The sequence below is a fragment of the Dama dama genome, chromosome 7, assembly GCF_033118175.1.
Source record: "Dama dama isolate Ldn47 chromosome 7, ASM3311817v1, whole genome shotgun sequence".
Classification (NCBI taxonomy): Eukaryota; Metazoa; Chordata; class Mammalia; order Artiodactyla; family Cervidae; genus Dama; species Dama dama.
This window is the reverse complement of record NC_083687.1, coordinates 47,920,588-47,945,330: the sequence shown is the minus strand read 5'-3', so window position 1 is coordinate 47,945,330 and position 24,743 is coordinate 47,920,588.

Genomic DNA, 24,743 nt, shown 5'->3' with positions numbered 1-24,743 from the left:
TCTTATGTTTCCTGGCTTTACTACAAGAAATTGTCACACCATGACGCTTTCTCTCCTCCTTTGTGTTTAATTGTCTTCTTAACAGTCTCTTCCACGTAGTCAGCTAGTAGAAACAGAAAAGAAATTTAAAGTACACTTTCACTCTTGGCCAGAGTTTTTTTCTTTTCTCTTGGAAGTCTAGCCCAGCACCATCCATGAGAAACAAAATGTGAGTCTCAACTGTGAACCGCCTATGTAATCTGAAATTTTCTAGGGGCTATACTAAAAAAAAAAAAAAAGAAAGAAACAGAAGTTAATTTTAATGATGTATTTTATTTAACCAAACATATCCGAAATGTTACTATTGCAATGTGTGTCCAGTATGAAACAAATATTAATGAGGTATATATTTTCTGCTAAGTCTTTGCAATCTTGAGTGTATTCCTACAACACATGTTACTTCAAACTCGTCACTTTCCCAGTGTGGATGAACACGTGTGGCTGTTCCATGACTGCTATATCGGACAAAGCAACTCTAACTCGACCCTTTGCCCTTTCTCAGCCTGAACTGTCGAAGGCTGTTGCCAATAAATGAAGTGAAATCTTTCTTTTCAGGAAGTCCCACTGCTGAATGCTGACTGACGTTTGAACAAAGAAAATGTCCTTCTATTTAAGCATCAGAACTATTACTTTTCAAATAAACGCACAGCCCTTGGGTCACTCCAGGCCATTTCTCATGGTCTGCATTAGGTGTTCTTTGAGACACAACATTAATCCAGCAATAATGAAAATGATATACTGTACTATTAACATTCTCAGATCTTTAAAGCAAAGTGATCTATGCCTGCAGCACTGCCCAGGCTGGCTAATTAAACAGCATACAGTTGTAAATGGCTATTGTAAGCAGTTCCCTGTTTAAAAATACAGCTCTGGGAAGTGCAGTTTATGGTGACAGGGGCGCTAGGAGGATTGATCAGTTTCACCGAGAGGCCGAGCGGGCACACAGAGGAATTTTTCCTTGAGAGACTGGTTTTCTTGCTTTGTTGCCAATGCGAGGCCTTGGCTGCAAACGGGCCTTCTGTTGGCTGCAGGCCGGGCCGTGGGCGGAGGGGAGCCGGACCCCTGCGGGACCGAGGCTGCCGCGCCGGGGTTCGGAGTCAGTCCCGGTTCTTTCACACATGAGTCAGCATCCCAGCCTTCCAACAGGCGCACACCGGCTCCGCAGCGCCCGCGGCCTCTAATCGCCGTGGTTCCTTGCTGAGCCAAGGGATTTGGGTGTGTAAACTACAAAAGGACTTGTCTCCACTCTCTCTCCCTCTGGAATTAGAGCTAAATGATTTGCTTCTCCAGTCCTTTCCCCATCTGTCCCACTGCTAATAATCCAAGTCAGTCAATCCTCAGAGTTTTACATTCACCTGTCCTTGCTTTGTAGGGCAAGCGATTTTGAAATGCCTTTAATTCTTTGACATGAAGCTAAATATGCAGAGGCAGCTACATTCACGGAGAGGGAGTGGTAACCTTTTAAAAAATCCCACAGAGAAGACCTCAGATAAATGTGATAGCCTTAGGAAAACCCTGGAAGTGAACAGAGTGACACTGTCTTCTTCATTTCCAAACACCATTTGCTCTTTAGTGTCCTTTACACCATCAAATATTATCTCCCCTATATCAGGGATATATAAAATGGTCTGGCTACCATCACAGTGCCTGGCACAGAGTCAATACACGATAAATGAATGAAAGAGTGAGTGAGTGGGTGAGTGAGTGGGTTACTGTCAACTTAGACTTTCTGGTAATCTCTCTTGAGTCTTAAACTTGAGTTTTAATATTTAAAAAACTTTGTCAAAACATGTAAGGAAACATAGGCTGTAGAAACTAAGTTGTCCTACAACACTGCTCTTCCTCTAGGTTCCTGAGATTAGAGGGCAAGTGAAAATGTTTCCCTGGATGGAGTCTGAAGTAAAATTAGGAATAAGATACCAGAAAAGGATCAGATCTCTGCCTCAAGGTTAAAATTGTTGAAGAGGCAATGTAGCTGTGTGCTCAAGATGATAGATCCTCTAGGTATCTGGGTATCAGAAATGCTATTTTTAAAACCTGTGTCTGGCTAGGAGGAGGGTCTGAGTTATCCCCTTTGCTTTACAATAGAAGCCGAAAGTTTCTGTTCATTCTGAATAGTGCTCCAAAATAATGAAGCATACCACACTCCAGAGTGTGAGTCAGCTGGCAATACGCTAAACCTTGGGTGTGTCCTAACACACCACTCGCTAATGCCTCAGCTTGCCCAAAGGGAGAGTAAGCTGGTCCCCACACAGAAGCCCTGCAGTAATTAGATGAGTAATACAGGATCAAACTCCAGTTGCATTGTGTAAATGCGTTCTGGATGATCCTTTATGATCAGAGTGGAGCTAGCTGCAATAGTTCAGACTGTTAGAGCGGGCAGGGTGGCCACATTCATACACTGGAGGATGTGGTCAAATCTGGACTCAATTTAGACTGTCAGATAGCCTTCCCTGTCAGCTGCTTTGCATAACATAGCAAAGGAGACTCATGAGCTTTCCACTAGGGATTCCACCAGCCTGATGCAGGTGGAGATGATTGCATAATATGTGACTTAAGATAGCACTATACAGCAGACAAGAAAAAAGACTAAAAAATAATACGTAGGAACTGGAGTGATGAAGCACTGAGTGATCCATTGCCTATCAGGATCTTTTCTAGGATATTCTGTTTAGGGTTAAGTCAATTCTGAAGGGCATATAAAACTGTCATTCTGTAATGATATCAAAATTATATACAGAACAGGTTTAAAACAGTGCCCACATATTCATAAGGCAAGCACATAGCTTCTTCTTTTTGGCATTAGACAAACTATTTTCATGTAAATTGCTTAGCCTGGTAACTAAACAAATAGTGTGCTTTTCAGAATAGACATTATGACATTTCATCAGCATAAGAAATCCAAAGTAAAGTAAAATTCATGTGTTACAGTATCTAGTCTGTTAAGATACTTCCTGTTGGGAGCTCTATTTTAAAACTATGTAAGAAATTTAATCTTATTCTAAATATCACTTTCCTTAATTTATAAGTAATAGCAGTTATTGAGATTGGTTCCAAACAGTTACTCACCTTCATTGTACAGCTTGTTTTTATACAAGGAATAAATAAAATTAGCATGCATATAATTAGGTGTCCTAAGGAAAATGCTGAACTGAAATTTCCTTGCAGATCAGATGAAACAAAATTTAAAAAAAAATACATGTACTGTGATTGGCACAGTTAGTCATATGCACAATCACAGGAGTAAGAAGCTTTATTTTACCCTTATTCAATTATCTCCTTTTCTGATAATATTCATGGATCTGATAATATTCAGGGATCATATCATCCCTTACCTCACTCCACCCTCTTTCAAATATCATCAAGTTTACCGTATTCAGATTATGCTGACTCTTCTCAGTAAAAGTTCTTATAGAAGTGATTGTTTTCTCTTTTGTGAGAATATAAACCCCTAAACATTGACTAAATTCACTTGCACATATATTTCAAACCATGACCAAATGTAGTGATATATTTTAAGTAAACAGAAGTTCAAAACAATCTCAATATCCCATAGCCCTTCCCATCAGCCTCAGTAAAAACAGATCAATGGAAAACAATATAGCAGAACAGCAGACATAAATACCAAAGGCTTATTTGTAGATGGTTGCTCTAAACGTAACACCTACCATATATAGAGAGGGAGACTGCAAATAGCTTGATTTTGCCATAAGTACACTGCTTCCTGGAAGAAAAGTAAACCAAGTGTTTTAAAGACATTATTCAGTTGAAATCAACACAAAACCTACTTCCTAAGTGTCTCATACTTCCAAGTTTGTGCTGAAAAGGAAAATGTCCTTTTGAGTAATTGAACTGAAAATCTAGGAGACTTGATAGATGTTTGATTGTAACCAAATGACATCAAACATCTATTGATTCAGTACAGAATTCAGTTAACTAAATATTTTATGTATGTGAGAGAAAAAAAAATCACAACATGAAGTGAATGGATTGGATGTTTTGGGGAAATACAGATCAGAGCATTATTGTGGTTAGCTATAACATTTTGGCTCTAACATAAGACATGGACTGCACCAAATCCATAGGCCTATTGCTATGGAAACAAAAGTCCCGGTATTATTTCACAAAACTTCTTCATCAGCACCCTGTTATTGTTCTGCATTCATTACATCCCTTTATGTTCATGTGACAAATCCACAATTATGCCAGGAATATGACTCATATCCTTAAATACCACGTAGTCATGAAAGAATCTTCAGAAAGCAAGAAACTTAATGGACTATTGGGGGAAATTTTTAACTTGAGATTGAGCAATTTTTCTATCAGGAGTATTTATCTCCTCTCCTCAGACTTCTGAGATTCTTTCTCAGGGACTGGCATGGAAAATATCAAGAATTTGTAGCTGAATAAATAAACAATGAGCAAGGTAGATGAATCAACTACCCAGGCTCAAGATGGTGGCCTGTGTGGTATTTTAATCTTAGAGGTTGATTATGTGATACACTTACATGTTGCAAAATTATTACTGTGGCAGTCTTAGTTAACAACCTCTATCACCTCTTGAAACTATTGACTATTTTCAATATTTAAAAAATGCATAGTCTTCAGAACAGAATGCCATGATAAGTACTCAACAGAAAACAAATAAGTAAATCCATAAATAGACACACTGTAGCAAAACTGCAGAACTTGTGGGAAAGAAAACTGATGTCCTAAGACAATCAAGGAGAATTACATTACCTGTAGGAGGAGGGTGATTTGAATCAACATCTCTCTTCTCAGTAACCAGAGAAACCAGAAATTAAGAAAACATATCTTGAAATGATCAGGAAAAAAAACAAAAAGACAACCTCTTAATTTAGAAAGCTACTCAGGATGAAATATCATAAAAATGTTAACAGCAGGCTTTGTTTCCTCTTCCACAAACTTTTCCTCTTCCTCTTCCTGAGAAAGTCAGTCCTAAAGCTATTGAGATGGAGCTGAACGACACAGGTGTCCACATCAGGCAACAGGTGGGGGTTGGAGAATGCCGGTGGGTGGGACCGGGTGTCAGAGATGGAGCAGAGTGAGGAGTGGACACGGGGCAGCGGAGGGTATGGTGGCTGAGCCAGGAATGAGGAGCCAGGACCCGAGAAGGATGGGAAGACTCCAGCGGAGGAAGGAAGGTGCCCGTATGGAGCGTCTGCGCTCAATGGCTATGGGAAGTTGGGTATGTACGTGTACAGGTGTGTGTGCTAGGCCACTCAGTTGTATCTGACTCTTTGCATCCCTATGGACTGTAGCCCGTCAGGCTCCTTTGTCCTAGGCAAGAATACTGGAGTGAGTTGCCATTTCCTTCTCCAGGGGATCTTCCCAACCCAGGGATGGAACCCGTGTCTCTTGCATCTCCTGCAGTGGCAAGCGAATTCTTTACCCCTGTGCCACCTGGGAAGCCCCAGGGAATTGATCAAACAAGAGAGCCTATTAATGCTAATGGAAGATATGTTTCTCACATTAATAGAGTTTTAAACATGAAAGGAAAGAAGGCAAGGATGAACTTCATGGTTTTGGCTTAGAATGGAAGCTATACTCCTAGTTTTCTAGATAGATTGATAAAAAAAAGTTTTAATATTTCTACCAGCTATGGTTTTATCAGAGAAACAGAAATACCAGAAATAATGTAGAATCAGGAATTTATTGTGCAGATTTAACTTTATGCAACTGCGGGATTGGGTTATACAATTTACGTGTTGAATTTTAGCAAACTCCGAAAGATAATGAAGGACAGGGAAGCCTGGCCTGCTGCACTTCATGGGGTTGCAAAGTCAGACACGACTTAGGGCTGAACAACAGCAAAGGTTGCTTCTGCCTTTAGAGCAGGCTGCAGGGGCGGAGCCCAGCTGTGAAGTGGGGGAGGGAGGAAAGGCAAAATTAGAACCCAGAAAGATGGAGACATATATGCCTCTCAATGCCTCTGGAATAAACTTGAGATCGTATGTCCCCTGATAGGATGTGGGATCCCCTCCTGGCTCAGAGGGTGAAGAGTCTGCCTGCAATGTGGAAGATCTGAGTTCGATCCCTGGGTTGGGAAGATCCTCTGGAGAAGAAAATGGCAACTCACTCCAGTATTCTTGCCTGGAAAATCCTACGGACGGAGGAGCCTGGTGGGCTACAGGGCTACAGTCCAAAGGGTCACAAAGAGCCAGACACAACTGAGTGACTTCATTTCACTTTACAGGATGTGATGAAAACCCTGTATCTATCCTGAAGCATTCCTGCCAAGGATTGTAACCTAAATCTATTGATGAGAAAACTTCAGACAAACCCAAATTAAGGACATTCTTCAAAATAAGTTGGCCTAATAAGGTTAAATATCAAAAATGTATCAATGTAAAAAAAAAGTGCAGAGAATGAGAAAAAAGGAAAGAGGATGTTAATGAGAAAACTAACACAAAACAATGAAAATTAAGGCAAAATATATTTATCATTCAGTAAACTTAAATGCGTTAAACTCACTTAAAAGCAAACGTTTTGTAATGGATTTAAAAAATCTAGCTCTCTGAGCTGTTTACGTGGACAAAAACTGTGGGTTTTTATTTTAAATTAAAGAAAAAACTTTATCATTATATTACATAATCACTGACATGCATGCACATAAGGGCTTTCCCCAGCGGTAAAGAATCTGCTGGCACTGCAGAAGCTGCAGGAGAGGTGGGTTCGATCCCTGGGTGGGGAGTATCCCCTGGAGGAGAGCATGGCCACTCCAGTGTTCTTGCCTGGAGAATCCCATGGACAGGGGAGCCTGGTGGGCTACAATCCATAGCACTGCAAGGAGTGGGACATGCCTGAAGCAACTTAGCATGCACACATGCACATACATATAAAGAAGAAAAGTAGAATATTAACAATCAAGAAAAATCTAGGGATAATATGCCCAGGTATTCTTTGCACTCTTCTTAGAACTTTTGAGTTTGAGATGATTATCACATAAAAGTACTTTTAAAGACAATACAGGGGACTAAAGTGTAGCCACTGACTGAGGAAGAAAGACATTATTAAAAAAGAAAGAACTATTTGGCTCAGCTGGTAAAAAATTCCGCTTGCAATGCTGGACACCTGAGTTGGATCCCTGGGTTGGGAAGCTCCCCTAGAGAAGGGAACAGCTACCCACTCCAGTATTCTGGCCTGGAGAATTCCTTGGACCTTATAGTCCATGGGATTGCAAAGAGTCAGACAGGACTGAGCGACTTTCACTTCATTACCTGGAAAATGTGAAGAAGTTTAATATTAATTAGTCACTAAGAGAAAGAAAAAAGAGCCCACTATAAAAATGAGCAAACCATATGAACAGGTCATTCAAAAATTCAAACAATAGAATAGAATGGTCAATAAGGGTATGAAAAGGTGGTCAGTCTAACTAAACATAAGGTTTTAGAAGAGGAAACCTTTTATTCCTATTATAGTGGTAAAAGTTGCATGGTGAAAAAGAGAATGTCAAGATTAGTGAAGAAAAGTGAAGAAAGTTATACACTCTTTATTGTTGTTGCAGTTTAGTTGCTAAGTACTGTCTGACTCTTTGCAACCCCATGGACTGCAGGCCTCCAGGCTCCTCTGTCCATGGGATTTCCCAGGCAAGAATACTGGAGTGGGTAACCGTTTCCTCCTCCAGGGGATCTTCCTGACCCAGGGATGGAACTCGTGTCGCCTTCATTGGCAAGCGGATTCTTTACCACTGAGCCACCTGGGAAGCCCCATGCACTCCTAATAGAGAAATAAATCAGCCCAACTACATGGGGAGCAATCTATTACATGTACTTGCAGAAGGAGGCAACTGTCCCAATCACTGGATCCACACATCAAATAGACATACATCAGATAACCAGATGCAAGCCAGTGACTCAGCAAGCTGCTTGATTGTTTCCAAACATACAAACCTTTGTTTGCTGGGATGCAGTTTTCAGTCAGACTGTTTCAACACTTGCAGTGGCAGAATATCAAAGCCACTCTGGCTGTGACATTTGCCCAGAGTGATGAGAGGCGTTGATTTTAACATGGAAGCTTGGTTAAAATAATAAGTTCTATCATTGCCATTTTGTTTTGGTATTTTAAGCACAAGTGGGAAACAGCAGAAGGTATTGTTTCTTTGGAAGTAGCACTCATGACTCAATATTTTAAATGCTCTCCGACACCTTGAAATTTTCCCTGTGTGACAGTTTCTTACTCTGCAACAAGCAAGCTATTTACAGACGTCTTGTTTGCAACAACCCACAGACAGAAACTAGCCCTCATTAAAAGCAATGTTTGCTGTTGAATATTGTCATTCTCATGCCTGTTCTTTTCATTCACACTAGTCTGCATTTGCTTTCAAATAGGCCTTTTTGGGAGTACCCTTATTAAAATGAACTTATATGAAGTGTGATGTTATTATTTGCTACTGACCTGAGTCAAATGTTCGTTCATTTTGGTTGCAAATTTTATTGAGTGCCAGCAAGGTAACTCATCTTGACCCTGGTGCTGGATACAATAATCATCAGCATTTATTGAGCATTTACTATGTGCCAGGCATTGTTCTGACAGCGTTATGTGAATTACCTCATTTATTCCTGCCAGAAACTCTATGAAGTAGATGTTATCATTATCCCATTTTACAGGTGAAGAAACAGTTGCAAAGGAAGGTTAAAGCATTTGTTGCAGATCACTCAGTTAACAAGTGAGAGAACCAAGATTTAAAGCTGGTCCAACTTCAGAGAATAAGCGTCCTGCAGTTACGTTATCCAGTTGTAAAAAGCAGTCGTATTTCATGCCATCAATAGAAAAAAGGCAGGCAGATTTTCCGTGAAGCCCCACAGTATGCCATCACTTTAATTCAGTGTAGCATTTTCACAATTACAGTTTAGCAACATTATTAAGTCCTTTGCTTTCCTTTAACCGCTCTTGAGTTCAGTCTGAAAATAAAATGGTATTGGAGATGAACGCTGATATAAATGTCAGCCTCATGAGTCTTCACAATAGCTAAGTTGTGGCGGTTTCAGAAGATATAGTAGCAGAGTTGCGATGTTTTTCAGCAGGAAAGGGGCTGAGGTTTCTTCAGGTGGGTAGGCATTGCATCACAGATGCAGGGAGGCAGCCTGCAGCCAGGGACAGATCCCGGCATTCTAGCGTGATGTAAAATATTGCATTTCAGTGACTCGGTTCCTACGTCAGTCCTGCCTGCTACTTGAGTCCCTCTAATTCTGAGGTCTTGTTTCTCCTCCCAATTCTTACAGGGGCTGGTATAAAAATAAAAATTTTAAGGGTCTTTTACCTCATTTGCATTGCTTCATCTTATCCTCATAATTTGAATGGTAAGAAGGAAAGATGGTTTTCAAGTTTTTGAGGAGCATACCGGGCTTCAGAGATGTTTCAAAACATCGAGATCTTACTGCTAAGTGAAGTCAAAGCTAAGAGGTTAACACTGCATCCAGGGCCATGGACTGTATCAAAAACCCTTCTGATCATCACATCTTCAAAGGAAAACAGCGCAATCCTACCCTGACCACTGCCACTCTCACTTCTGGAACTCGGGCTGTCCTTCTGCCTCAGACTCCACCTTCCACCCATTATTTTTAAGAATCAACACACCCAGGAAGGTGACCCAGCTGTGTCCCTGGCGGTCTAGGTTAGAGACCTCTACTACATACACAGCCCCATAGAACCCCATGCCTACCACCCTTATAGCACTTATCACAGCGTGCTTTAATTCATTATTCTACATTATACATCTTCACCTTGAAGTAAAAGTTGTTGAAGGCACAGATATTGATGAAAATAATTACTTTTTAAATGGCTCCTTCTATCCCCAGTGCATTGTAGAGTACCTGGCATAGAGAAATTGCTCACTAAATATTTGTGGGAAAAATCTGTAATCTTCAGTTGGAAAGTGACTCTTACGATACTATTGTATATTCAACCTTCAGCATTTGGTGATGATCAGCTATCTCCTCCTGTGTCAGGAGCACAGGGACAGAGTGTACCTGCCTATCTTTAGCCGCATTGGTCCCAGTGTCAAGTAACAGCTGGCTCGCTGAGAGATGGGAGAACTGAAACAGATTATTTCAGGACAAGTAGGTTAAAATGAATCCTTGTCAGACAACATAGTGTATGAAGTGCAACATTGGGTGATGCATTGTGGATAATTTGCAATTTTTTAAGAATTTAAGTGGAGAAGGAAATGGCAACCTACTCCATGGGGTACATGGGGTAGCAAAGAGTCGGACATGACTGAGCGACTTCACTTTCTTTCTTTCTATAGTTCCTTTTAATCCACTCCAGTGTTCTTGCCTGGAGCATCCCATGGACGGAGAGGCCTGGTGGGCTGCCATCTATGGGGTCGCACAGAGTCGGACACATCTAAGAAACTAACACAAGAATTTAAGAAAAATTATTCCATGCAGAGAAGAGTTTAAATTATTACTATGATGTCTTTATGTTCTTTTCACCAAATGTTGACAGTTTAACATTCAAGTAAAGTAATTAAAATACCTAATAAGTAAGATAAAATGTATAGAATTCATATTCTCTTGCTTAATAAAAGGTATTATTAAAAACAATGAATTTTTTAAAGGAAGAGGAAATAATGTTGATCAAGAACTCAACACAAGAGTAGAACCATGCAAATAATGGTAAATTCTCTGATTTAATGAAAAGTTAACATATACTATTTAATTGAAAATTAATTATGTTTATTTAGTGGTTATAAATAGAAATTACCTAGATTAATAAATAATTATTTTAAATATATGACAAGTTTTAAAAATAAACTTATTTATAGAAAATATTTAGTAATATTTTATAACTGTGATTGTAGGTAGAACACTCCCCAGCCCCGCAAAAAAAAAAAAAGAAAAGCTTGCCTTTAAAGATCTCTTAAAGGAAATCAAGACTTTAAAAAGCTTAGGTTTGGACAGAGAACTGTTTGGACAGTGAGTGTATGCATGCACTCTTTATTAATATATTTTCTAGCTACTTAGTGTACATGGTGGGGGGGGTGTGTACATGAAAGCATATGCTGATATTACTACTTCTGCATTGGGAATTTCCCACAAGGACAGACGGATAACAAAGTTCAATTGGGTCAAGAACCTGCCGTATAGCACGTGGAACTCTGCTCAGCGTTCGTGGCAGCCTGGGTGAGGGGTGTCTGGGGGAGAAAGGACACCTGTGTATGTAGCTGACTCCCTTGCTGTCCCCTTGAAACTGTCACAGCGTTTTTAATCAGCTGTGCTCCAATACAAAATAAAAAGCTAAAAAATCAGTCGGGAATGATAGGAAGTGCTTATTCAAAACCTAACTCAGCCATTCACCTACTTGCACCTGTTATAAATTATGCAAACTCTCTGAACCTCAGTTTCTACATGTGTAAAATGGGAAAAGAGGAGAGTTAGTAATAGCACATGAACAACCCCGGTACAGTAAATGACAGGTGTGATCATTACTGTTGTCCCTCTTGGTGTTTCTACTCACATCTGGGTAAGTCCTTGCTAAGTCTTGGAGAGAAAAGACTTAAATATTAGGGTTAGACTAAGTACACTTCAGTGAACTTCTGTTCCCGAGGTCTCTGACTGTTCACAAGACCTGTGTCATTGTCTTCAACCACAATTATTTATTGGAACGGCTGTACAGTTCTTTATTTTTACAAACTGCTTTACAACATTGGAAACCCTTTAATCTTAGAGCAATTCTACGGTATTGGTGTCACTCTATCTCCTGGAGTTAAGAAGCTGAAGCCAGGGGTGTTCAAGGGGTTGACCAGTGACCCCTTAGCCAGTGCTGGACCAGTGGACAAATGCAAGTTTCATTTTTTGAAGCTCTATTCTTTCTGCCTTCATTTATCTGGTCTCTGGGCCAGCCACAAGCTGAGCACGATGTTGTGCAGACCAAATTTGATCCAAGGAAGAACATTTTGTGCACGAAAATGGTGCTATTATTAATTACGCTGTGACAAGTGGAGTGAACCAGGACAAGCAAGATACAGGTTCACAGCGGTCAGGATATAAAGAAAGATGTGCTTTTAACTATTCCTTAGAAAAATAGCTGAGGAGTTAGAGTATAATTAAAACAAAACTCTTAAAGTAGCATAGAAAGAGGTAAATGATAATAGCTATTGCCATTGAGAAAATGTTAGTCATTCAGTCATGTCCAACTCTTTGCAACCTCATGGACTGTGGCCCGGCAGGCTCCTCTGTCCATGGGATTCTCCAGGCAAGAATACTGGAATGGGTTGCCATTCCCGTCTCCAGGGGCTCTTCCTAATCCAGAGGTGGAACCCGGGTCTCCTGCATTGCAGGCGTATCCTTTACTGTCTGAGCTGCCAGGAAGCCATTCAGATGAGAGAAATAAATTGCTTAGGTAAAGAGAAATGCTTCATTCATTTCTAAGATCCCAGCACTGAGTATAATGCCTAGAATATAGTAGAAGCTCAGTGAATATTTGTTAAATTGACTTGGATTTCTTTGAGTTGAGGTATTAGGTAAACGTAGAGGGAGAGATACACAGTTCACACAGTCTTTTCACTTGGCCCATGGTCGTAATAAATCTGTGATTATTACCTGCCCTTTTCTAAATGGGCAAACTCGAAATATCATCGTGCATTAAGGATATAAAGCACAGGGAATACGAAGCTATGACTAATCATGTTGTGCGGGAGGATTGGGTCAAAAGGCAGAGATAAGAATATTTATTTCCTCTTCCAACAAGAAATATCTTTGTTGTAATACAGATTACTCAATAATTGGCTGATTTCATTAATATTGCTCAAATACAATTGAAATGATGAGCTGGGTTTAATTAAACTAAAAGAGCCCATCTTGCAACCTTGAATGGACACGGCGACGTGTTTTGTCTATGCTGATGAATGCGGCGTTTCTCTTTTCATGAATGAGTCAGACCTGATGCCACTGCTAGGTAGATACATTAGAGTGTGCTCAGCAGCACAATACAGCCCTGTATTTCCCAGGAGTGCACCTTGAATTTATTTTGAGGTGGGAGTTGCCACATTTTGTGCCTCCGAATGACTCAAATGTGATGTCATGTATACAACGTGTGGGTGTGTCGGTTTGGTGGGGAAAGAAACCTAGGTGATGTACAATGGCTTTGTGGTTCGCTAGACACACACCCTTCTGTTTATTGGGCTTCAGGGGTTGGGCCTGGGAATATTTAGAGAAAGATCCATGAGGTAGAAAGATTGTCCATTGAGAAGCTAATCCTGGCATTCAGGGCTCATAGCAACCACTTCTCATTAAACCTTCCCAAGCTCCACTGCTTCATATGTCGTCTGTAATGCTGGCCCTCGGGTGAAGAGCTTTGGTCATCGGAGAGGAAGTCCTTACTGGAACCAAGAATGCTGACTTCTAGATCTGCCTGTGCCGCTGACTAGATGTAAGTCTGTGGACAATTCTCAGAGCTTTTGGGACTACAGTTCCTCGTCTTCAAAGTGAGTGCTTCACAAAGAGTTTGCCTGAGGTTCTTTGTGTCTGTAAGGATGCTTCCCTTTCCCAGTCCACTTTCTGCAAATATTTGTCATCTTTCCATGGTGAAAATGAAAGTGAAAATGCAGGTGTGTGAGAACCCATTCGCACAGAGAGTGGAAAAAGAATTCCCTCCAACCCCAGATGGTTCAAAACAAAGGCTTCTTTTGAGTTTCTACCCCTCCTTCCAAACGTTATTGTGAAATTCCGCCCCCCACCCCCAGTTCTCTTCTGATTTCAACCAACCTTGGTTGTCCTGAAAATCAAGACACTGGCAGCTTTCCAAGATCTAAAGCACTGGCGAATTGTTAAGTAACAAGTCAACTTTATTAACTGCAATTATATGTGACTTCACTTAAGAAAGTGCTTTAGTTAATCTGCTAGAAAGATGCCACATTCAAATTTATTAAGAAACTGCTGCCATAGCTGTAACAGTGACCAAAAAGATTCCAAAGGCTAAGGTGAAAAGTTTTCTCAACTGCACCCTGCAGTAGGAGTGAGAATTGTCACATTTTTCAACTAGTCTGTGCACTGAAGCGTGGCTGGAAGATCAGACTTGTGAATGTAAACAGGGAGCTTGGAGGGGAAAGGCAGTCAGGACAGAATGTTCTAACAGAACCCAAACATGGGCAGACATGGGATGACCCATTCTCTGCGAGTAAGAGGGAAAGGCTTCAAACACCAAGATGATCACAGGAAAGGGCACCCATGCATGCGTCGGCCATGACTAGTAGACTTCCTATTAATGATTATCAAGGAGGACGCCATGGAGGACACAGCCTCAGTAATTTCTCAAGTCCCAGAATGAAGTATTTGCCAGGTGACTGGAAGGTCTGTTAATGATCAAGGAAGGTAAAACCTGCTGGTTGACAGTCTCTTACTTTTTCTTGAGAAATTATTTAGCTCCTCTGGGATAACAGTACAGAGCTTTTGATAAAAAATATTAAAATTCTATTTAGACGTACAATGTTTTAATGCAAATTTTTAACCATAAAAAACCAAACGCTCCATTCAGTTAAATTAATAGAATTACAAAAAGATGTAATGATAGCAATTAAGTCTTGAAAATGCAAATTTTATAGTCAAGGACAATTACCTCATTTATAGTATATTGGAATGGTGCCAGATGAAGGTAATTTAGATCCCCCCAGCTCACAGTTACATCATGATGGATATCTTCATTTCATTAGTACAACAAAGATGGGTGGGAAGTTAGACAATACATAAAAAAGCAAGAACTAAAGAGTATTTGACCTTTATAGTATAACTACAACCAGAATTCCTTCACTAATTCACCAAGTATTTAATGAGTACCAATTATCTAAAATATTAGTCATATATATATTTTTTCTGCCTTAGACTTTTAAAATTTTCTTTATTTTCAGCATCCACAAACACTGGTTTCTAGAGGGATCAGACTTCTTCAGAACCAGCACGGGTTTTTGGTGCTTGAGGTGTGTCTCGATGCACCATGCAGGTGACCTGATTTCATGTCGATTGGAGTCATACCAAGGGTTCCTGCACGAGGACAACGGATTTTTCACTAATTATCTTCTCTTTTATTCGAGCATGCTGAAGGTGATTTTCAGTGTCTTCAAATCATACAGCTGTGAAATTGTACTACCTAAATGATTATTGTTGACATGTCTAATATTTTACTATCTACTTTCTAATGTTCTTTATTTTAATATTATCCTGCTGGCTGCAGTCCATTTGTACAACACTTAGTACACACTATCCTTTCCACATTACAGGAAGAGGAGGAATTTTACCGAAGAGAGAGAGTGCGACTGATTCAGTAATAGGGGTGTAGGTTTTTCAAACACTGACGTTTATATTTTCGTAATGCAGTTTTCTTGCTTACATTCATTTAAAAAAGAAAAAATCCTACATAGCCACTAATCTCCTTTATTTCCCCTCTAGAGGGCACTAGATCACACTCTTGCAGATAAAAGGCATCGAATCTAAGCCCTCCTTGCTGCTGTTAAATTTTCCTCTTGAATCATTATCTCCAGAGAGAAAATTATTTCTATCGAAGGGAACCAGCAACTGTGAGAAGCAGGCGGTTTCTTCCTCTCTGTACAGCTTCTGGACGGAGGACACCCACTGTACCCACGGTGGTGGTCATTATATGGACTTTGGAGACCGACCGCCCAAGTTCAGACATCGCTCGGGCACTTCCTAGACACATAATGTTGGGCAAATTATTTAAAAGTTCTGTGCCCCAGTTTCCTCATCTGGAATATGAGGATTATAGTAACACCTACCCCACAGTGGGTCGTGAGAACTGAAAATAACACGGTGGAGGGGAGGGGAAGGTGGGACAAATTGGGAGATTGGGATTAACCTATATACACCACCCTGTGTAAAATAGACAGCTAGTGGGAAGCTTCTGTTATAGCACAGGAAGCCTAGCTCAGGGCTCTGTGATGACCTAGAGGGGTAGGATGGGGGAGTGGGATGGGGGAGTGGGAGGAAGGCTCAAGAGGGGTGGGATTAATGTATACTTACGGCTGGTGGCTGGGCGTCCCTGGTGGTTCAGAGGCAAAGAATCCACCTGCAATTCTGGAGACACAGGTTCGATCCCTGGGTCGGGAAGATCTCTTGGAGAAGGGAATGGCAACCCATTCCAGTATTCCTGCCTGGAGAATTCCATGAACTGAGGACCCTGGCAGGCTACAGTTCATAAGGTCGCAAAGAGTCAGACCTGAGTGAAGCAACTCAGAATGTACACATGAGCAGGAAAGGCAACTCCCTTACATAGAACAGCTACTGGAACTTTTAAAGAAGCCTGTATGCTAGTGATGTAATAGATGTCAGAAGAGAGGGTAAATCTCTTTGAATTCAATGATGTAATAACGTCATAATTTTACTTTCTTGGTCATGTTTCAGCAGTTAAACGTCAAACGAAGACATCTAAAGTCTGTTATAATGAAAGGTCATAGGAACATATATATACCAAAGAAATGAATGTATGTGATAGAAATATGGCCCTTCTTCAGTATATAGAAAAGATTTTTGTTTATTTTGTCTGATTTATTTAAATGTCATTTATAGGAAGATTCATTAGGACTTCTCCCCCCAAAATATTAACTTAGTATCTAGAAGTTAAGAAGCTTCAGTGAAGATCAATCCTTGTAGGGATGATGCTCAAGTCTTTGTAGGCTCCTTTTCCTGTTTAATTGAGCTGGTGGCATGATAATTTTATCAAAATACCCATTTTGTTGACAGTAGTTGTGGTAACACTCTTCTCTCTTTACTCTTCCTGATATTTATATAGTTTTTGAGGTAAATTTCTCAAAGATTTTCTGAATGTTCTTAAGAACGTTTTAAGCATCATTCTGAAACTTATATGCTAATGATGAATCCCCAAAGCATGCCTTATCCAAGAAGCTTTGTAAGAAACTCTACACACTTTGGGTTGTGTAAATGTTCAAATAAATATTTAAAATCGATTGTCTCTGATGCACGTGGCTGTGATAGGAATTCATCAATAAGCGAACTTCTAGTCCTTTCATAACCTTTAGAAGAACTGACTTTGTCCTGGAAGGCCATTCAAGGTGTCATCAACAAACAAACTTATGCCCGGACTGCACTTCTCAGACTGCCAGACTGCCAGATTTTCAGATATCTTGTAAGAATTTCAAATATATTTATATTAATGTACAGTACGGATTGGATGGTGCTAGTGATAAAGACCCCACCTGCCAATGCAGGAGACATAAGAGATGCGGGTTCGATCTCTGGGTCGGGAAGATTGCCTGGAGGAGGAAATGGCAACTCACTCCGGTATTTCTACAGAGCTAACCCCACAGACAGAAGAGCCCAGCAGGCTACAGTTCATGGGGTCACAAGAGAGTCAGACAGGACGGAGAAACTGGGCTTGCACACACACGCATGCTCAGTTAGAGGGAATAGACAAGCTGAAAAGAGATTTATATCTGTATTTTGCTCTTTGTAATGAACAAGTCTATACGAGGAAAGGAACCTAATACAGCCTGTCTTTTAGCATCAAGATAGAATTAGAAGCTAAACCTTCATTGTCCAGTTCAAATAGAGAAAAGAATTGCGGTCCTTTCCTAGATGGTTTCCTATGCAAGGCCACCAGATTTCTAGCAGTCAAGAGAACAAAGGTACTTCTGATATCCTGGCTCTGTGTCTCAGTTGTAAAGTCCTGTTTGAGATCATAATAGGATATTGATTACTTTGGATGCCATACAAAGCTGAATTGCATTTCTTGGTGGAGCAGTAAAGGTCACTGTTTGATTACTCAATAACTTTTCAAATACAAGAAATGCTATTTAAAAGTATGCTTGAATGATTGGGCTGTATTATAAGAAGGAGACGGGGGGATGGAACTTCTTTCATAAAGATAGATGATGGTTCTTTCATAAAGATAGATGCTAAATTCTATCAACTTTTATTTACCTATGTTGGATATTCTGTAATATTTTTTATACTAGAACATAAACCACAAAATTAAATTATGAATGCAATTTTTGCATGTTATGATCCATGTGATATCTACTCTACGAAACATATAATTCACTTTTTTTTAGATATTAATTGAATTTGTCACTAGGACCAGCTTATATCTAATAGCATTTATTTTCTGAAGTCATACATGTAAGGCATTCTGTATTAGATTACAGAATATATGAAAAATATAAAAACACATAGAGAATACATGCGGTATACTTCATTATTTTGTAGCACTAAATTTCTATTCTTTTCCCCTTTTTACTTATTAAAATTAATATAAAATATCTTATATGTAATGTATCTACTACAAGTTATAAAATAAGATCACCTTATATCATTTTTAATTGATTTTCCCTCTTTGTATGTCACTGGAAATGTACCCTTACAGATGTTAGATATTATTTGAAAACTGATTCTTAATTATTGCATAATATTCCAAACTATGAATAGAGGATGCAGTAATTAACCTGTTCGTTTGTGTTCATAATCCCTCCCCCAGATTATGCTGCTCATGTGACCTATTGTTTGATTGTTAAGAACCCTGTATGGTGAAGGGTGACATTATCTTCTATGACCCCATTACCCTCCTCTCATATCATCACTGTATTCTTTCACCCACTTCCCTGCTTGACATTTCAGATTTCACGCTAATCATTGGCAACATTGCTCCATCATAACTCTCACTATTTGCCCAAACAAGGATTCGTCTTTGATGGGTTGAATGGCCTTGATCTGTTTTTGGCAAGAGAAGGACATCCATTGAGTCTATCGCAAGGCTTCCCTGTCATTCACTCTCTCTCAGAGTTTGCTCAAACTTATATCCATTGACTCAGTAATAATATTCATGAATCCTTGTTATCATGAAATTGAGAATATGCTCCAAAAAGAGAAGTCAATATAGAAGTTTTGTGAAACTTAAAAATAAAGGGCTCTAGTCATTGAATGGACGCTGGCCTTCCTCAAAATTCCAAATAGTGACACTAACTTTTAGATATGGGCTGTAGCCACAACTAAAGAGAAAGGAATTTCATAGCAAATGTTCATCACAACTGAAATATTTTATGCATTTGCTATCGTCATTTAATATTCTGTACATGGTTTAGTTGGTATCAACTTAATTCATCCTGACTCTTCTGTAAGTAATATTTCTATTACTTGAGATAAAGAGCTTGACTCAGTGTCGTTTTGAAGTGTTAACTGAACCTGGTGGAGTCAACTGAATTCATTGTCTGTTTGATTTGTGGATAAAGTAGAATACATCCCTGTTTTCCAAAACTGACCATTTAACCAAGTTGGGCAGTTAGACAGGGTGCTTTGTTTTATGTCTTTTTAATAATATTTTAATTATTTGAGTAACACATCAATTTATTTTTATAATGACTCAGTTTCCAAATAGCTCCCATTAATTCACATGTACACTTAAACTAATTTCAAGCCAATGAGTATCATTCAGTGAATTACATGCCCTACTTAAATTATACTCTTTTCAGATTATGTCATTATACTGATATAAACATTTTTTGCTGTGATGCTATCATGCTCTGTGACTTTCTAGTATCATTTCTCCCTCCTTCATGTTTGTGTGAACTCTCTCTTTTTAAAAAAGTACTTGAGGAATCAAGCAGTTTGGCTGGATTTGTAAATATTTCAAATCATACAGTGCTATGTATTAAAGCTGGCTTAAAGCTCAGCATTCAAAAACTAAGATCGTGGCATCAAATCCCATCTGATACCATCCCTTCATGACAAATAGATGGGGAAAAAGAGAAAACAGTGACAGATTTTATTTTCTTGGGCTCAAAAATCACTGTAGACAGTGACTGTAGTCCCAAAAAAGACACTTGCTCCTTGGAAGAAAAGTTATGGCAAACCTAAAATATGTATTAAAAAGCAGAGACATCACTTTTCCAATAAAGGTCCACATAGTCAAAATTATGGTTTTTCTAGTAGTCATATACGGATGTGAGAGTTGGACCATAAAGAAGGCTGAGCACCAAAGAATCAGTACTTTTGAAATGAGGTGTTGGAGAAGATTCTTGAGAATACCTTGGAAAAGCAAGGAGATCAAACCAGTCAATTCTAAAGGAAATCAAACCTGAATATTCATTGGTAGGACTGATGCTGAAGCTCCAATACTTTGTCCACTTGATGCAAAGAACTGACTCATTGGAAAAGATCCTGATGCTGGGAAAGACTGAGGGCAGGAGGAGAAGGGTGAGAGACAAAGTGTGGGATGGTTTGATGGCATCTTGACTCAATGGATTTGAGTTTGAGCAAACCCCAGGAGATAGTGAAGGACAGGGAATTCTGGTGGGCTACAGTCCACCAGAAAATTCAGATGCCTGTAAGGGGGGACTCCAGCCAGTGAGATCAAAATACCCAAGTGAATTCTCACATCTTCACACATTCAGCTGTCTTCCCACTTTCCATAAACATGTCACCAGATTCTTTTCCTTTAAACTAACTTTTAAAATGCCAATCCTTTTTTATAAAACTAAAGACATTCTTCTAGTCACATGTTAATAAAATACATTCTGCAAATACATTGATGAGGAAGAAGTAGTACAATGTATAATTATATGTTACATTAAAACTTTTCAGTTTGCTTATGCACTTACATAATTGAGATAGCTTTTCAATTTGGAAAATCTTTTCCCTATAGTGTAATCAAATATTTTAAAACATGCTTGACTGAGACACTGTTTTTTTTTTTTTAAACTGGACATCCATAATAATTTGTACATTGTTTTGTTGTAGCATTTTCATACTATTGAATAAATAATGTTTATAAATTCATCCTTGCAAATGGGCCATGAACTCATCAAGTACAGGGACGGGGTTTGATTCATATTTATCTACTCATCAACTAGTTAGTGGGTAAGGTCTACCCACTGCCTCTCTACCTCCTTAGAATTGCAATTCAGACCAGAATGGACCCCTGAGAGCTGAGAATACTTGAGGCCAAGGAATGACCAGAAACAGCCTGGAAGAAATTGAACCAGCGCACAAGGGTCAACTATGTTCAAGGAGAAATGGGAGTTAAATCAGAGAGTAACAATATCCAGGTGTCAGTTCCGAAAGGCAAGTGTGGAACCAATAACAGCAGCCAAAACAAGAGACGGAAAATCAGGTAAATGCAATGACGAGATGATGGTGAGATGCAGAGGGCAGATGAAGAGAGGGAGTGAAGAAATGTGCATATTTATAGCGTTGGGGTACTTGGAGGCTGATGTGGGGGCTCTACTTAAGCATATTTTCATGTTGGTGAAAACAAGAAGAATCACACCGGCACACGCATGTACACGTGCACACACAGAAAAGGAAAGGGAGGCATATTGGAAGCTTATGTTAACATGTGTAAGATTAATTGGCACCATTTATGGGCCCTTTTGGGCTTCCCAGGTGGCGCTAGTGGTAAAGAACCTGCCTGCCAATGCAGGAGACATAAGAGATGCAGGTTTGATCCCTGGGGTAGGAAGATCCCCTGGAGAAGGGCATGGCAATCCACCCCAGTATTCTTGCCTGGAGAATCCCATGAACACGAGCCTGGTGGGCTACAGTCCATGGGGACGCAAAGAGTCGGACACGACTACTGCTATAAGCGACTTAGCACACAGCACACACATGGGCCCTTTGGTGGCATTCTTTATCTAATCCAAGTCCAGGATACCTTGACGATGATGACGATGTTGATAATAATAATAGTCATTATTATTAGCAAGTAATTGAAGCCTATTTGTTCAAGATGCTATGGGAAATTAAGTATGAATATAGTACTAGTCAACATTGATTTAGATAGAAGTCCCTTGCAGATAATAAGAGATTAACATATAGCTATTGATTTGATTTGAAAAATAAGAAAACATCAACAAATATATAAATAAGGAAAAGGTCAACAGATACATGAATTTTATGCCTAGGTATAATGTTTCTGAAGGTGCAGCTAGAGGTGGCACGTTTGCTGTCTGAGACATGAGAGGCAGTCAAGTCCGGGGCATGGTGCCGGAGGACTGGGGCCACGGTACCTGGCTTTCATCGGGAGGGCTAAAGAGCGTTCTGTGAGCTCTTCTGGATTGATTTCTTTCACGTTTGATGGAGAAAGCGGTAGGAATTCGGGAACTGTTTGAATGATGGGTGGGAGAGCTTGGAGAACAAGAATGCATTCCACAGACGCCCAGAGACCAGGGCAGTGGCGGGAGGGCAGACAGAAGAGCTCACCTGAAAGGAATGGACACGCTGGATCGGGAGCAGGCAACTCCATATACAGTTTAAATGCGTGAGATGTTTTCATTTCACCAAGACAACAGACAACTGCAGACGTTCCTATGAGCACGTGATCTCTGCTCCCGTCGTCCTGCATCGTGCTCAGTTCTAGATGAACCTGAATTGTTTCTGATCTTGTTAGAGTTATGCAACTTACATGGAAGAGCTTATTAAGTAACTTAGACAGATGTTTCTTCTGGATATTATATCTTCTAGCTGTCTGCATTTTGTAAGGATTTGATGTTCCCTCACTGAGTAATGGTATTTCTATATTCTGAAACAGTCCCTTTGGGACAACACTTAGGTAGTTTCCTGTTTCCTGTCAGTGTGGTTTAACCTATACAGTGAAGAGAAGGGTTGCAGAGACTTAAATGTTTCAAAGCAAAGCTCGTCTGGGTTGCATAAAGCAATTGCTACCTGAAGCAGAGAAAGCATCAGGCATGCTCAGGTTTTTACTGAGAAATCTTGAAAAGCTGGGGGTTAGTCACTTTATTTGTGTCCTTGTTTTAAAGTCTTCCAAACAGATATCATTTATAAAGTCTCAAAAAACTTAATGTGTCTTGCAAAGAGAACTCAGAGGAGGCTTCCTATGCTCCTTTTGTTTACTGGGTCTTGTTTTTCCATCTTTTTGTGATCTTTTAATGAGCAGGGAATTATTCACAATTAATGATAGCCAATCACTACAGTGGGGAATATACACTTATAAAATGATGACAAATAGCCACACACTGTGTGGTGAGCAGGGTATACAAATTACACCATAAGCAGAAAGTAGTTATGCTTGATTGGAGCAATTAAATATTTTCTTTAAAAAAAAAATAACTCCAGTGAGAATATTTTACAAAATGACTTTTTAATCGTCTGTAGAACTGCTAAAATTATTGTCTCATAATAGTTTTAAAGTATGGCATGTGTAGAATTAATTGTAATCCCTTTGCCTAGCCATGGGGATTCTTCCCCCAGAAACCTGTTTACTTGAAACTTCTTTTTAATCACAGACTTAATATCAATCCACTCTCCTTTTAAATAAAATGACAATATTTTCTAGGACTAGAAAATGTGACGTTTGGCTTCCGTAAACGAGCAGGTATTACCTACTCTGTACAGCCAGATTGGGGGGGCAGGAAGACTTTAAACAGCTATGTCTTGTCACCTCATAGTTAGACTGTCCCCACCAGATTGGAATTTGGCCAAGGGTTGAGGGAAATTTCAGTGGAGCTTCAGTAAAAAATCTACATTTTCTATTGGCCCATTCTAGAAGGAAGCCAAGGAGCGACAAGGTCATAAATTCAATAAAACTAAAATTGTTTCCATTGTCTTCCATCACAACAGTTTAAATCCTTAATTTGGATTTTTTCTAGATTTTTTATGTATACCTACAATATGTTGATTCAATTCCCTTTTCACGTGATAATAAATTACATAAATTTTCAAAATTTGACTTACTCTTTTTGATACCACCTTAATGGTTATATGATTCATTTAATTAATAAAACTGATACTAAGGAAGAAACATATCTTCCCTTGATTAGTTTGAAATTTATACATTATCGCCTATTTCTATTTTTTTTTTTCATCTTGTCTATAGATCAATGGTGCTACTGGTTAGAAAATAAAAGAAAAAAAAAACTGCCGATGCAGGAGATGCAGGAGATACAGGTTCAATCCCTGGGCCAGGAAGATCCCTGGAGGAAGGCACAGAAACCCACTCCAGTATCCTTGCCTGGAGAATCCCACAGACAGAGGACCCTGTGGGCCTACAGTCCATGGGGTCACACAGAGTCAGACACAACTGAAGTGAGTTAGCATGCACACACACATAGATTCACCTGAAGATAAGATTTATCACATGCCTCTGAGTGAGTCACCCTCTGTCTCCCTCAGCCCACCTGAGGCTGAACAGCTTCTGGGGGAGAAGCTAGAGTGGGCTCATCATGAATTTTCCTTTGTTTCCTGGCTTCTCATATAGTCCTCACCTTTTTCTAGGCAATATGGCTTGAAGGGATGTGTTTGTTGTAGAGTTACAGCCTCATTCAGGATGTGTGAAAGGAAGTTGTTTTCCTCACCAAAAGAATACCCAAATGTAATCACTTTATGAAAGCTGATCTATCTTACAGAATGAAAATGAAGTTTCCAGACCTTAAATTTACACAGTGCTACCTCCAAAGTCTATGAGGTAAGGAGTCTGGCCAACTTTATGGATTATACTGATTTGTTTCTCTTGGTCTCCGTGTTGGTTTCTTCACTTTTATCATCCATATAGCTTCTAAATTTTCAAATTGAGCCCCAGTTTTCATATTATGTATAAATAGTAAAATATGCGTTAAGCAAGATTCAAGTGGGTGGGTGACTTAGAACAAAGCTAGGGAAATTTTCAAATCAGATAACTTCTATCATTCTGAATAAGATCTTTGATCACACTAAGTAAAGGTAATCTCTTTCTACACTGAAAACTCTGGATCTAAGTCCAGTGTA